The sequence below is a fragment of the Mustela nivalis genome, assembly GCF_964662115.1.
Source record: "Mustela nivalis genome assembly, chromosome: 17".
Taxonomy (NCBI): domain Eukaryota; kingdom Metazoa; phylum Chordata; class Mammalia; order Carnivora; family Mustelidae; genus Mustela; species Mustela nivalis.
The window spans coordinates 3263555-3278704 of record NC_139036.1 but is presented as its reverse complement, the minus strand read 5'-3'; the positions used below and the strand labels follow the sequence as shown (position 1 = coordinate 3278704).

The following is a 15150-nucleotide window of genomic DNA, read 5'->3' as shown; positions in this document are numbered from 1 at the left end:
TTTTTAAGTAGGCTCCACACCCAGCATGGAGTTCTTTTAGCTTAAGTTTTAAAAAAAACTAATTATGAGTGGTAAAAAATCCCTTGTTCGAGTAAATTGAAAATACAGATTGACGAAGTGTGGTCATGCTGTACTTGGTGTATGATATTAGAGAAAACAACAACAACAACAAAACCCTCTTGGGCGTTTCCTCATCTTCTCATGTTGTTTCTCTTGACAAGATCTCTGGGTCATAGAAGATTTTTCAGTTAGTGTTAGAGGTAAAGCTGAAAAATTGTAGTTCCGTCTTCATCCTTCCGTGCGGATGTTGTCATGTCTGAAAAGGGAAGGCTATGAAAATTCCAGATCAGTGGGAAGCATTGGGCCTGGAAGTAGCTTAATTCTGGAGCTTCAGAATTCTGCCAAGTAAATGCATGTACCTGTCTCAGTTCTAAGTGAAAATGGGCTTATGGTCAGTAAGGATTTCCTCTGATCTAAGTCAGTGAGAAGCTTACCAGGGATGACAGCTAAACATGGTACAAATGGAAAATAAATTTCCCTGGTTTTGCGTGTGTTTGACATTTCTGTTTAATGTTTGTCCAGATTACTGGCATTTTTAAGAAGCAGCATGCAGTAAGAGGTGGGAGGAAGAGCTGTAACAAAGCGGCAGAGAAGACAAATGCCTTTGCTTTTAAGACAGTCCTTACTGTATGTTCATCATAGTTCGTGGATTATTTTAAAAGCTTTCAAATGAGCAGAAAAACAGGGAGTAATACAGCAAACACTTGTATACTTGTTGTCCATTTTTAACAAAGGTAACATTTTGCCATATGTGCCTTGATCTTTTCCTTTCCCCCAAGAAAGAAGTAAAATATTTCAGCAACAGCCCAAGTCCTTTAAATCTTTCCCTCTTTCCACATCCCACTCTTCTACCCCAGAAGTCACCTCTGTGTTGTAGCTGGTGTGTATTTTTATTATAACCTTAATACTCTAACTGCATTGCTGTCCCATAGTAATACATAGAAATGTTTGTTTCTATACATTGCTTCTTTTCATGCAGTGTTGTTTTTGAGTTTACCAGTAAATCCCAGTGTACGAATGTGGTTTAAGCTCACAGCAGGATCACCTGATTAGGGAAGTGTCTGGTGCGATCTCATTTTAGCATTTGTTAGGAGCGTGAACTTTACCAGTTAATTTATCAATATTAGTAAGATAAATAACATCATGCATGTGCCTGGTATGTTTTTATCCCCATGCTCCTGAAGTTATTATGTCTCAACATTATGATGCTAAGGCAGACCTGTGGAGCATAGGAACAGTGATATATCAATGCCTAGTTAGAAAACCACCTTTTCAGGTAGCCTGACTTTCTATCTGTGCTCAGTTTTGGGATCTTCTCATTTTGCAGTTGCCTTTGACTTAAGAAAACAGGGCATACTTTGAAAACGGTGCTTTTGGTTCCCTTGTGACTTGTTTTGATTTTGTTACAGGCAGAAACTGCTATAGCGAGCCAGAACAGCTTTTGCTTTTCCTTTTTTTATCTGCCCTCCCTTTGTCATTAGCCTGGGCATAAAGCTCGCTTTATGTTCCCCAGGCTGGTGACAACTAGTCAGGGACAGGACTGACACCCTGGTGGGAAGTGGTGTGAATAGTGATGGTCCATGCTTCCTGCTTACCTGGGTGTGGGAGGCCCTGCACTCCACAAACAGGCCAATAGTCCTCAAGGCCTGGTCTCGGAAGATGAGCGGAAACCGCCTCCAGCTTCCTGGTCCTGGCGCTGCTGGGTGAGAGAAGGCTGATGGTCTAGTTTTGGTGGACATTATTTGGGGTTATTCTTCCCTCTTCTCCACTCCCCTCACGTCCTGTCAGAAAGAGGCCCTCCAGAACGAATCGTGATGAGTTCCTACTGCCCAGTTACAGAGAGGTTTTTCTGAACCTGAAAACTGGAACAGAGTAAGCAGAGTAAAAAAGATGTGAAATCAGTGCCCCGCCTGGTTTAGACACTTACCCTCTCAGCCCCGTTGGGGACAGAGGGGCAGCAGGAGGGGCAGGTGTGGGTGGGGGGGGGCATCACTAATCCTGCAGCTCTTACTGTGTGGGAGGGCGGCATCTGCTGTCGAGGAGGGACTGAGAGGCAGCTGTTGGTTTCTTTCCCTTCCTTGTGCCCTTGGCAGTCCTAAGAGAAAATATACCCTGATTGTACACAATAAAAATGTAGGTGTTGGGCTGGCAGGGTGACCTCCAGAGTAGTGGTTCTGAACTCTTCCTAAGTTTTGGGCTCCTCTGGGAGACAGACCTGGGCAAAGATACCCTACGTCCAGATAGGCAGAATTCGCACAAAGTTCCAGAGGTTTTTAAGTTCCTGGTGCCCATCTGTGGCCCCTTCTGCAACCCAGGACTTTCAGGTTCAGAATATGTGCTTTATAGCCAGCATTTGAGCATGGATCTCGTGATTTGAACTTTCTGCCCCCATCGTCTAGGGAATAAAACCTTGTTGGTTTTGTTTGTTTGTTTTTAAACAGGCCAATAGTCCTCAAGACCTCAGGATGTTTTATGAAAAAAACAGGAGCTTAATGCCTAGGTATGTGTTTGGTTACGCTGGGTTTTAGTGTCTGTGAATGCAGCATTATTTGAACTCGTGTTACCGGTTTCCAGCCTTGAATCTTTCTTCAGTTGACAGTAATGGGAGAACATTCATTTTAACCAGAAATCTGAAAATTACTGGTGCATCACAGGTGCCTGGATAGTGCTGTGCCATTTTTTTTTTCTTTTTTAAAATGTAAAGTATATTTAAAAGGAAAAAAAACACACACACAGAAGTTTTACATGTTCTTGGGGGGGAAGGGAGACACAAACAGAACAGATGTGTGTGAACTAGACAGTCAGTCCCTCCCTCGGTCTTCCCTGCTCTCCAGGATGACATGGGCTGGCTCTGCACCTCCTGTAGATATGTACACGTACATGTTTTGTACAAATTACATCATACTTGGCAAATTGTTCTGCAACTTTTTTTTTTTACTGTACAGTGTATCATAGACACCAGTTAGTGTCAGGATATAGAGAACTACTTCATTCTTTTAAACGGTTCATAGAGTTTCATGGCTAAATGTTTCATATTTTGTTAAATCAGATCCTTGTTTTCATTTTTTGGTTACTCCAAACAGTGTTGAGTGAAGTGTGTGTGTGTGTGTGTGTGTTGGTGTACAGTCCTGTGTATTTCTTTAGGATAGACTCCTGGACATGGAATTAGGAGACCACAAGGGATGTTCTCCCAATTAGCTAATGCAGCACCGCCACAGAGTGCTTGTTTCCCCACGGTTTCACCAACACGGGATGTTATCACAGCAGGTGCCTCACAAACAGAAGGGGACCAATTGGCTCTTTAATTTGCATTGTTTCCTTTACTAGTAAAGTTGGTGCTCTTTCATTTGTCTCATGTCCTTTTGTAGTTTTTATTCTGTGAATTGCGTGGTCCTATGACTCATTTTTCTATTGGTTTGTCTTTTTCTTAGTGGATTTTAGGAAGCTGTATTATTTCTCACTCGAATTGGAGCTGTGCCTTTTTCCAGACAATGGGAGGTGGCTCTTCTTCTAATAGAGAGTTCTGGCAAATATGAGTGCCAGGCTGATTGTGCTTCTGAAGTGCTTTATGCCTGCACAGACTCAGATAATATCAATAAACACAATGCAGGAACCTCCCGAATTGATGCCCTTTCTCAAAGGCAGTTGCTTAGTGTTTTGTTTTGTTTTCTTTTTCTTCTGGAAGGAATGAATGAGACTTTACCATGATCTTCTTGGCTTAAGGTGTGTTTGTGAATCTACATATACATTTTCACTTACCATCGTGAAGGCAAAAGTCGTGTGTTTAACCTGTATAAACTCACCACTTAAGAGTCTTTTTCTTCCTTTGCCCCAGTATTCCCAGAGAAACATCACCTTACTTGGCTAATCTCCTCTTGGGTTTGCTTCAGAGAAACCAGAAAGACAGAATGGACTTTGGTAAGTAATCTTTTCAAATTCTGTGTGTGTTCTAATTTGATTTCTGTGTATCCCCCCAAAAGTTATTTTTTAAAAGATACTATAGAGTTTTCAGGAGAAAATTCAAGTCAGTTTCTTTCTTTCTCTTCATCTTTTTTCTTCCCTTATTTTATAAATATTTATTGAGTGCTCGCTATGTTCTAGATACAGGGGGTCGAGTTAATAAAGAAAATCCCTGTCATCCCATAGCACATATTCTCCTGCAGGAGAGGCAAACAAAGGGTAAAGTTTAATCAACGCACCATAAAGAAGGTGATAAGTGCTCTGGGAAAGACGAGGGAAGGGAAATGCCCATGGGGGAGGGATTGACAGTTTAAATTCCATGAAGCCCCTTCTGAGGAAGTGGCCTTTGAATAAACACTTGATTGATGGACAGCGGGATAGTGAGACAGTGGGCGGTGTGCATGTCTGTGGGAAGAGCTTGCCAGGTGGAATGAACAGCCAGTACAAATGCCCAGAGCTGGGAGTGCCGTGTCAGCTGGAGGAACAGTTAGAAGACCAGTTAAAGACGTGGTGGGCTTTTGCTCAAAATGTGTTGGGGAGAGTGTGAGCTCAGGAGTAATAGGATCTGACCCATGTTTTAGAAAGGATCATTCTGGTTGCTTGCTGCCAACAGACTGTGGAGCGGGGTGGTGAGGACAGGAGCCCGGGAACCAATCTGGGGACTACAGCAGTTACCCCAGTGAGAGATGAAGGGACTCAGGCTGGAATGACAGCCATGGAAGTGGTCAGGAGTCCCTTGAATTCTGCATGTTTTTGGAGGTAGAGACCGTAGTATTTACAGATGAATTGGATGTGGGGTGTGAGAGAGAGAAGACTCAAAGATGCCTCCAGGGTGTCTGGCCTGGGTGCGTGAAGGAATGGAGTTGTTTGTTACAGACATGCTTGAGGCTCTGTGGCCAGAGTAGGCTCTGGGGCAAATCAGGGGTTCAGCTTGGATCTGTTAAACGGAAGACACACATTTAACGGAGGGATGCAGATGCCCAAAGGGCATTTGGAGTCCAGAGGAGAAGTCTAGGCTGGGGATGTATTTCAGAGATCTGGGAGGAGGCAAAGGAGGAGAAACACTCCAGAATCCTGGTGGAAAGTCCCTGGCCTCGAAGATGGGGTTTCAGGAGACAGGCAGGGGCCGCTCCGTGGCAGTTTGGTTTTCACCGCAGTGTGAGGGCTGTGGGAGAATGGGCTCTGGGTGCTCCGCAAGGCCTGAGTTCAGATTTTTACATTCTGAAGGCGAAAGCCGTATCACGGATATTGAGCCTTTCTTCTTTTTATAATAAAATCATTTAAAGCTAAACATTTCTTTTTTTTTTTTTTAAGATTTTATTTATTTGACAGAGAGAGATCACAAGTAGGCAGAGGGGCAGGCAGAGAGAGGGGGGGAAGCAGGCTCCCCACTGAGTAGAGAGCCCTTGTGGGGCTCAATCCCAGGACCCTGGGATCATGACCTGAGACAAAGGCAGAGGCTTTAATCCACTGAGCCACCGAGGCGCCCCTAAAGATAAAGATTTCTAAGTATTTTAACTTTACACGGTCTAGGAATGCTTAATACTATAGGGATTGTCCAGTCTTGGAAGGCTTTGAAAGAACATTTTCCCCTGAAATTGTCTGGGTCTCAGCTCCTCTTTGGGGGCAGTTTGTTAACTTGTTTTTATCAATCTCATGTAAAAGTTTGTTCTTTTCGATCTTACTCGTAGCAGTCATATGTAAAAACAGCATGACTTAAATGTCAGACCAGAAGAGCCATAAGACATGTTCAGTGAAAATGCTTTTTAAATTAACCTTGATCTTGACATTTTTAGAAAGAAAAAAAAAAGTGTTTGATTTCTCCTGTAGTAATTAGTTGTAATATTAATAGAGATTTGCAAAACCTTAGTCCAGAGTTTTGGTCTCTTCATGTGTGTTAGGGAAGTCCATATAGGTTCCTGGATAAGACAGACCAGGATTTGAATTCTCATCCCTCAGCTTGCTGGCTTTGATGTTGGAGAAGATACATGGCCTTTATGCACTTTATCCTTGTCTGTAAAAGGAAGATAATCCTGTGTGTTAAGTTTGTGAGGATTAAATAAACTGGTATGTGAAGCACTCCGTTTGTTGTCCTAGCAAATGTCCTCAGTAGACAATAGCTCTGGAAGTTTCCATATAGGGGACAAGGTGAATAGTCTGAACATGTATTTTCTTAGAGTTTTGTAAAGTTGGAACTAAATTTCAGCAAATGGACTTGGTAAATATTTTTATCTTTTAGGGGGAGAAATTAAATTGAGAGTTGCTCTGTAACCATGAGAAATAGGGGTCAATACTGAAACAATAGACTCATCAATAATAGTTTTAAAATACTGGATTATATATGAAGTATTTGTATATTTTCCCTGCCATAGCAATGGATTTGGGATGTGGTTTCAGAGCATTTGCATTCAGTTCTTTTCTTTTTCATCCCTATGATGTTCATTGTAAAAATTAGCATTAAAAATCTTATATGTCAAACCAGAATTTATGTATATGTATAGTAATTTTTGTTCCAAAAATTATCTCTGGTAGAAAATATATATTTTTTTCAAAACCCTCCACATTTCTATTCCTTAGCCAGTCTTGCAACTGATATTTACACTGAGTGGCTTTTGGTGATTTATTTCAGTAAGAAACCCCAGGGCCCTTCAGAATGGAAGATACGCTAGCCTGACCCTGAGTTAAGCTTTTCCTGATCTTGTACCTCCTCATTTAAATCCCATGCTGGTGTCACGCCGCCCTCCTTGCCTGCTCTGTGAGATTTACTAGCATACAGGTCTGGGACAGGAGATTAGCTTTATGGGCTTTTAAAGAATAAATGAAATATTTTAAACACACAGGAAGCTAAAGTAAAATAATGAACGGCCATGTCCTCCTGACTTATTTACCTTTAATTAGCAGACTTATTATGTAGGTTTTATCCTTGGTAGACAGCCAAAGAAATTAAATCAGACTTACAGATTTTTAAAAAAACGTGAAACCAGCTGCAGGAATATCTCTTCTGGGATAGAAGAATGGGATTTATTATATAAATCAGCTGCCTGGATTGCCTCTAGGACAGTTAACCCCAGCCATGCTTCCGTATACACTTCGGGATCCTGTTCACAGCCCCCTGTCCCCCGCAGGAGGACAGGGCGGGTCCCCGAACATGCCTGCTTTGGTGGAGCCTGCCGCGTTGGGAATGCGTGTTTGCAAAACTCACAATTATTATTTTAAATTTTTCGTGGATTAAGATTTATTTATAATCTGATCATTTTTATAGATGATTTATAAAAATCATAGGCTTCTACAGTGGAAGGAGATGGAGGCTACATAAAGAAGTTAATAATAATTATTTATGATCTCAACACTGTTAAATGCATCAACAAGATTAACCCGTCTGCTACTCAACCTGAGCTTAAGGGTTGCATTCTCCTTTTTCATTACAGAAGCATTTTTTAGCCATCCTTTTCTTGAACAAGTTCCAGTGAAAAAATGTGAGTACCTTTTTTAATTTTTTTTGCATTTTTGCTTGAAGAGTGAAGGCAGACAGACTTAAGGGAAAAATCAGTATTTTGTGTCACAAATTAATTTTTGATTGTGCTTCTCAAGATTTCATGGGCTTTATTTATTGAATTCCAGTCATTTTTTTTTCCCAAGTCCCAGTTGAAATATTTGTAGTAATTGCTGCAGGTTTAGTTTTACCCACAGGAGCTGTAATAAGTAGGTAAATGAATCTGGTCACACAGCGATGTCGTCTCTTAGACGAGCTGTGTAAGTCTCTGCAGCGCACATCTCTCTTCACCGGTGTGTCTCCCCCCAGCCTGCCCAGTTCCAGTGCCCGTGTATGCTGGCTCCGTCTCTGGGAGCTCCTGTGGCAGCTCTCCATCCTGTCGCTTTGCCTCTCCACCAGTAAGTTTTGGTTTTATTAACTATAATTTCAGAGTGAGTGCTATTGCCTCTGTCCCTAAGGGAGCCTGGGATACATTGTGGATTCCCTTCTGATGTGCAGTGGTTACTAGAACTTACATTCTGACGTGCCCATTCCAGTGCTACTGCTGAGCTTTGGACAGAGAACATTATTGTTGAGTCAGATGGACCTAGATTTGCACTCTGCCCTCTGTAGCTGTGTAAGCTTCAGCAAGAAATGTCACCCCCCGGGCCATTTTCCTCTCAACAGCGAGTATCCTACTCAGCAACGTTTGATGCCCCGTGGGTTGGAAAGGATGACAGCTGCAGAGTACCCATCAGAGGCAGGGAGGTAGTAACTTCATTTTCTCCAACTATCATCGCATCCGTCTGGGTATTTATCGTACGTAGAATTTCCATTGGTGGTGAGTGACCTCGGAGCCACAGTCCTCACACTTCAGTTCCCTGAACGCCGGTTCCCAGCCCTTCAGGACTTGCTCCACCCCAGCCGCCTCCCTCCTCTGGGCTTCCCTGGCCATTTTCTCTGTGGTTCTCTTTCCTCCAGCCTAAGTGCTGCTTCTAGATCCTGAGAATTTCTGCTCTGTGCTCCCAGGGCTTCACTCTGCCGGCTTCCGACCCTTCCCCCACTCCTTGCTCTGGGCTGTGACCTTGAGGCTTTCCCATCAGCTGAAGTTCCAAGGGCTCTTGTGTCAGCTCTGGTGACTGTTGTGGCAGACGTGAATTTCTTGAATGCTGGCGGTGGAGCGTGGGGCAGTCATAAGAGGAAGTGATTGTGTAATTAGTGGGTTCACCTTAGAGGTTTAAGAACATGGGACTCGGGAGCTTCTGCACCCCGTACTTGCCGCATTAGCCAGGTCAAATGACTTAATCTCTTTGAGCCTGTTTCTCCTAGGGAAAGCGAGTGTAATTGACCTATTTCATAGGTTCTTTTAAGTGTAAATGAGCAAAAGCACTTTACTATAATGTCTGGTACACAGTACTCAGTAAGTGGCAACTGCTGTTAGACTATTGTTTTCAAGGAAAACCTAACAGCCCATGGCTAAGGCAGATGCTGAGGAAGCCGATTGCAAACAGACAAAAAAAAACCCTTTTTGCCTATCCCTCCAGACTTAAACTAAGTTAGAAAAAGCAGATAGGATAATAAGACATTATATTCCCCTACATTTTTTTAAAAAGCTAAGAGGGGAAAAAAGTGTTGTGGATTTCCTGCTTCAGTCTGGAATATTAGAAAACATTGGATTTGAGTGACTGGGGAGAAACGTGGAGGAAGTGTACTGGCATGGAGAGACCGTTGGCTTTATCTGGGGTCAGGCCCATCTGGCCTCAGCACTGGCCAGGCCGCTGGCTCATGCTTCACCTGGAGCAGCTCAGCTCCAGCGCTGAGCCGGGGCCCCGTCCTCTGTAAGGTAGGCTTCATGAACAGCAGCCTTGGGCGGGCTTGACAAATTGTAGCTATTATTATGAAGTCTATATTTGATGCGGTGTGAGACATGAAAAGCGAAGTTGATGCTTGAGAAAGGAACCACAGGGAAGAATCTAATTATGAGAAGAGCTGGGAGAGAGCAAGAAGAGAGGAGCCTGTTTGTAGGATGACCGAGGAATGAGATAGAGGGGGTCCAGTAGGAGGTTCATTGACTTGGAGATTGCTTTGACTGGCGAGAGCCAGTTGGGGTTTTCTGTTGTGTGGGGCAGCATCGAAGGGGAGAGCGCTCAGAGCTCGGCTCAGGCTGCTGGCCAAGAGATGGAGTGCTAAGAGAGGGGAGGACAAGCCAAGGGGAGAGAGGAAGCATATTTAGATGCTAGAAACTTTGGTGGGAAAACCATTTTTAGAAGGCTTTTATTAAAAGCTAATGGTTGGGCACCTGGGTGGCTCAGTCCATAAAGCATCTAACTCTTGATCTCAACCCAGGGCTTGGTCTCAGGGTCGTGAGTTCAAGATCCGTGTGGGGCTCCACACTGTGCGTGGAGCCGACTTAAAAAGAAAAAAAAAAGGCAGCTTGAAAAGAAAATAAAAAGGGAAAAAGGAAAGCTGAGGAGTAAAAGGAAATCCAGAATCTGTATAATTTCCAGATAGTGAGAAATGGGATGGTTTAATGGGCCTTGCTTTTAATGTAAACTGCCAAAAATAAGATGGTTTTATGCATGCCTCCCCTTTCTTCCTACGGCTGGAGTAGACTCATGTGGAGGGTTGATACACACAGGCATGCACATACAGCATTCTCTTTTTACATTCTCACACAAATACCCAGCTGCTACTTGATTCCAGAGAAATCTTGAAAGGAAAAAAAAATCCAAGTCAGTCTTTTAGTTACGATAGTGGCTATAGCTTAAATGCTGTTTAGATCATGTTTCTTGGTTTCATAACATTTATTAAACACCTAGTCTGTGTAAGGTTCTGGTTGATACTAATGAATGAAACGACAAGGTCCCTTACATTAAGGAGCTTTGAATTTAGTTGTGTGGGGACAAGGTAGATAAAGCAACCACTGTTGGAAGCTTATGTGTGTGTCTCATTATTGCCTGTGGGAACATGAATGGGGAGCATGAAATCAGAGCAAGAACTCAGGAAGGCTGCTCAGGGGAGGGCATTGAGCTGACTTTTGAAGAAAGACCTAGCAAGGTGGATTAGTAAAAGAATGGTATTATAGGCGGAAGAATTCTCATTCATGAAGTTCCGGAAGCATGACGCCCTGAAGGAACCCTGGAGCCTCTCTCGGCCCACTTAAGTTTGTTAAAATTAAGTGAAATTTAACATTCTGTAACTTAGGCTAGCCACATTTCGAGTGTTCAATAGCTGTCTGTGGCTAGTGGGTCGCCAGCACACCGTGCGCTCAGATGCAGACCGTCTCCATCATTGCTGGCAGTTCTGAGGACGAGGCTCCTCGGAGCAGTCCAGGCTGGGGGACACAGAGTACTGATGGCAAGCGGAGGGGCAGGTGCAGCTAGAGAGGCAGGGGCTGCTGTCTCTTGACGGGATTTGGCTGTGGGAGCCATCAGAGTGCTTTTAGGTGGAGGTGTGCTGTACGCCGCCGCAGGGTGGAAGCCGGGGCTTGAGAGCAATAGAGAGTAGAGTGGTCGCTCTGTTAGAGCACGGAGAACCCACAGACTGTTGCACCTTTCTTGTTTTGTTTTTTCTTTTTCCGAGAACGAGGGCCTGAGCTGCAGGGAAGGTGGGGGCCAGGTAAGAGAAAGGTAGAGTTCACCAAGCTTGGAGCTGCTTGAACGGGAGACCGAACGGATGGATGATGGTGAGGTCACTCCGGCAGGGAGCGCGGGGAGCAACGCTTTGGACCAGGAAGGTAGTGAGTTAGTGCAGTGCTCACTGGAGAGGTCTAGGCCGCAGAGGTGAGGGGGTACTTGGAGGGTGAGAGTGGTCGCTGCGGTGCGGATAAAACTGTGAGGAGTGCGGGCCATGAGGAGCACTGGGTGTTCCGTGTAACCAGTGATGCACACCGCATCAGACGCTAATTACGTACGGTGCCGTGGCTGACTGAACAGAATTTTTTAAAAATGTGAGGCGTAGAGGGTCCAGAGTGGCACCTTGGGGAACTCCACACTCCATCCCTGTCCTTTAAGGGATGGAAGAGAAGCCGGCACCCACAGAACAGACTAAGAAGTGGGAGGAGAAGCCGGTTCACTGAACGGAGGGGTTGAGCGTCGAGTGGTCTGCAGCGCGGGTGAAGCAGAGCGTGGGTAACACGGCGTGGCAGGGGGAAGCCTGGCCAGCCTGGTGAAGACCGCGTGACTGCACAGGAGAAGGCAGAAAATGGGTTATGGCGGGTTGAGCGATACGTAGGAGGTGAGGAGCTTGGGTCAGTGAAGATTGATAATTTCGAGAGACATCGTTAAAAAGTAAAGAAGTGAGAGAAGACGGTGATTAAAAGGACTGCAGGGATTTGAGGTGTGAGAAAATGGAATGAGTTTATGCACAGAGGGGAAGAAAACCAGACGAAAGGGAGAGGGGGAGACCGTCAGGGGCAGAGGGAGCTGGTCCAGGTCTCTGAGGAGGTGGAGGGGACCGGACTTAGAGCACAGGGTGGAGAGACCAGCAGGGGGAAGATCCCTTCCACTCAGATGCTGTGGCTGCAGACGGTTTGACGAAGGCATGGAAGAGCTTGAGAAAGGGCCTGCCTAAACCACTGGAAAGAGATTGTGGAGTTAGACGCTTGGAATCACATCTCAGCTTGAGCACTTTTTAGCTGTGTGATCTTGGGCAAATTTCCTAAGCTTCTGAGCTGTCTGTCTGTATCCATGTATGACAGGGGTTTCAGAACAGGACTGGGGTTAGGTAAGACATGGAAAGCACCCAGCGGGGTCTAGTCCATGGTAGACGGTTGGTCATGTTAGTCTTCCCATTGTCCCTTCCCTTTATTACCTAGACACACAAGGTCTCTTTAAAAAGTGATAAGGGGGTTGTATGTCATGTGTGTCTCACACACACACACATACACGATAGGAGATCTGATACAGATTTCATTGCATAGTGACATTCGAAGGAGCCCTAGCAGTGAATTGGGTGTTTAGGACATGGGTTTAAGATCAAAGGGCATTATGTAGTATTTTTCCTTTTCTTAACTAGAAACGAAGGTTAAACAAGGTCATAGAGGACTTAACATAATAAATTAGGAAGTTCATTGTTTCAGAAAACCATTGTGTAACCAAGACATTTAATCAGAGGTGTCACTTGAGTCCCTGAACGCGGCAAATGCCACAGGACATACAACTGCTTACATCTGTGTATTTGCTTGTATGCCTCGTATATGCTTTCCTTCCTTCCTGTCCTAGCTCCTGCAAACCCACTCCTCCCCGTAACAAAAGAAGAACAAAAGGAATGTACCCACAGCCAGTAAGGTTTTCCAGATCTTGCTTTCTGTGAGCAAACATAAATCTCTAGGCTTGAACGTAGCTATCCTGATCGATCTATTTACTTTTTTTGCATAACGTGGTCTCTTGCTTTCCTGTTTATAATGTTTTCTTCACTGGAGGTTTAAAACTTTGTAAAATGTGTGCAGGATGTTGTTAGTCTAAAGTCCCTGGACATAGTGTTTTAGTCATCGAGTGAATAGTTTTTGAGTACCTGCTTTGCTAGGCCAAGAGCCAAAACGGGGCATGTTGAGATGATGAAAACACACCTCAGGAATTTCAGGAGAGGGAGACATGTACGTGATAAGGGGTAGGATATATTTTTAAGTATCATTTTTGGAAAAAAATGATAGAAGTCTTTATATGAAGACACTTTAAACTGTGCTTTTCTAAGGGAAAGATTTTCCAAAGAGATTTCTTTTTTCCAAAATTTTAAGATGGAATTAACTTTATGCCCACTTTTATGAAGACAGTATTCCTTAGTCTAAGGGCTATTCTGACGTGCATTTTATTACTAGGCCAGTTTTAATTTTATGTTGTTAATTTTAGTCCCTTCCAGATACGCAGCATATTCAGGAAGAAAACTCATCCTCCCCACCATTGGGTCCTCCCAACTATCTACAAGTGTCCAAAGATTCTGCCAGTACTAGTAGCAAGAACTCTTCTTGTGACACGGATGACTTTGTTTTGGTTCCACACAACATCTCGTCAGACCACTCATGTGAGAATCTTTTCTACTTGTACACATTATATTTCTTAATTTACTAGACTAGCATTTATTTTTAACCTTTATATCATGCTCTCTCATGCAGGGCACCTTTTCAAAGGGGCACTTTATTTAGTTGTGTGAATTCCCAGAACTATATACCTACCATTCTAAAATCTGCTCAGTCATCTTCCATGAAGCAGTAACGTTGGATTCTGAAGGTAGATGAGAAGTTTGCAGGAAATGATCTCAAATTCTGTTTGTATCCACACAGAAAGAAATAGGAAAGTCAGCAGAATTAAAGGAAGACCTCTGTTGCAAAAACCACCTTAAGAGTCAAGGGAATTTAAAACCAGTCTGGATGCCCTTCAGAAGAGACTGGCATGAGGTCAGGAATGAATTTCACAAATATATGGGGAGAATTTTTATAAAGGAAGCAGAATCCAAGTTGACTAAATACGGTCAGGGCTCTGAGGAGCAGTAAAGGGCACCAGAAGACCTACAAAAAAGAAGTTAGAGAAAAACATCAAGAAAGAAGGAACTGTGGTTTGGTGGTAAAGGAACGGGATCAGAAAAACTAGAAATTGGGTTCCTTCGATAATTGAATAGTATCAAGTTGACCTTGTGCAGGTTGGAGAATTTCATGTCCAGAGGTCTGTGTAGTAGTTTGTCAGATACCAATGGCACAGCTGCTAGGGTTAGGCATCATGCCAGGTGTGAAGGCCGTCATCCCCAGAGCATGCGCTTTGGGGAGGTATCCACTGGGGAAGGGGGAGCAGGGACAAGGCTGCAAGGAGAAGATGGGGCGGTTCACCATCGGTGCTCCGACAGCTGGGAGTTCCTTGTAAAAATCCAACATACGGTGGTTTTCTTCTATTTTAAAAAAGGAATTAAGACTTTAAAAATTATGCAGTATTTCAAGCAGGAAATAATACAGCAGATACGCAAATCCACCCCCATTCTAATTTTATTTAGGTCAGTGTTTAGCCATGTTTTTTAGATGTCTTTTCTTAAGGATAAAAAATGCTGTATAGGTACAGCTAAAGTCCTTTTCCTTGTTCCGCTCTTGCTAGAGGTTAATTTTTACTGTAGATTTTTTTTATACTTCCGCATATCCTGTATCTATAAATGATGTACAGTGTTCTTGTGTTTTTACAGTTTTAAATAAATGGTATAAGGAATGTTTCTATAGCTTGGTTTTTTATTCATGTTTCTGTTACATACCTAGATACATATCTAGATACGTATGCAGTTCATTTTAATATCTGAAATTTACAGTATAACTATATTTTATAATACAACTCAACCACACGTTTTTCCATTTTTTGCTGAGGTTGACCTGGATAATTTCTATCTTTTCACTGTTCAAAGTATATTGTAACAGATGTCTGATACAAATCAGAGTTTCTTCCACATGGATGCTCTAGAAATTTTCAACTTCAGATCTATAAAATATTGGTACAGACAAGTTGTAGGCAATCAGTAGTTTGTGCCATGCTGCCCCAATGGAATAATGGTGACCTCTAAAGAATTTTTTTTTCATCTTTAAATCTTTAACTTTACCTGGAATTCACTTTTGTAGATGGAATAAGGTAGGGATCTTAGTATTGAACATTCTGTCCTTTCTCTGTTGATAGACTGGATTTGTCCTG

The 15150-nt window shown here is 43.3% G+C and overlaps 1 long non-coding RNA gene across 1 annotated transcript; it reads left to right on the top strand.

Moving 5' to 3' along the window:
- The first annotated feature begins 1245 nt into the window (after positions 1-1245).
- LOC309851948 lies at positions 1246-13511 on the top strand. Its single transcript, XR_014305007.1, has 6 exons — positions 1246-1336; positions 2502-2560; positions 3896-3978; positions 7449-7496; positions 7823-7911; positions 13342-13511. It is a non-coding gene; the product is annotated as an uncharacterized lncRNA (long non-coding RNA).
- Positions 13512-15150: the final 1639 nt, after the last annotated feature.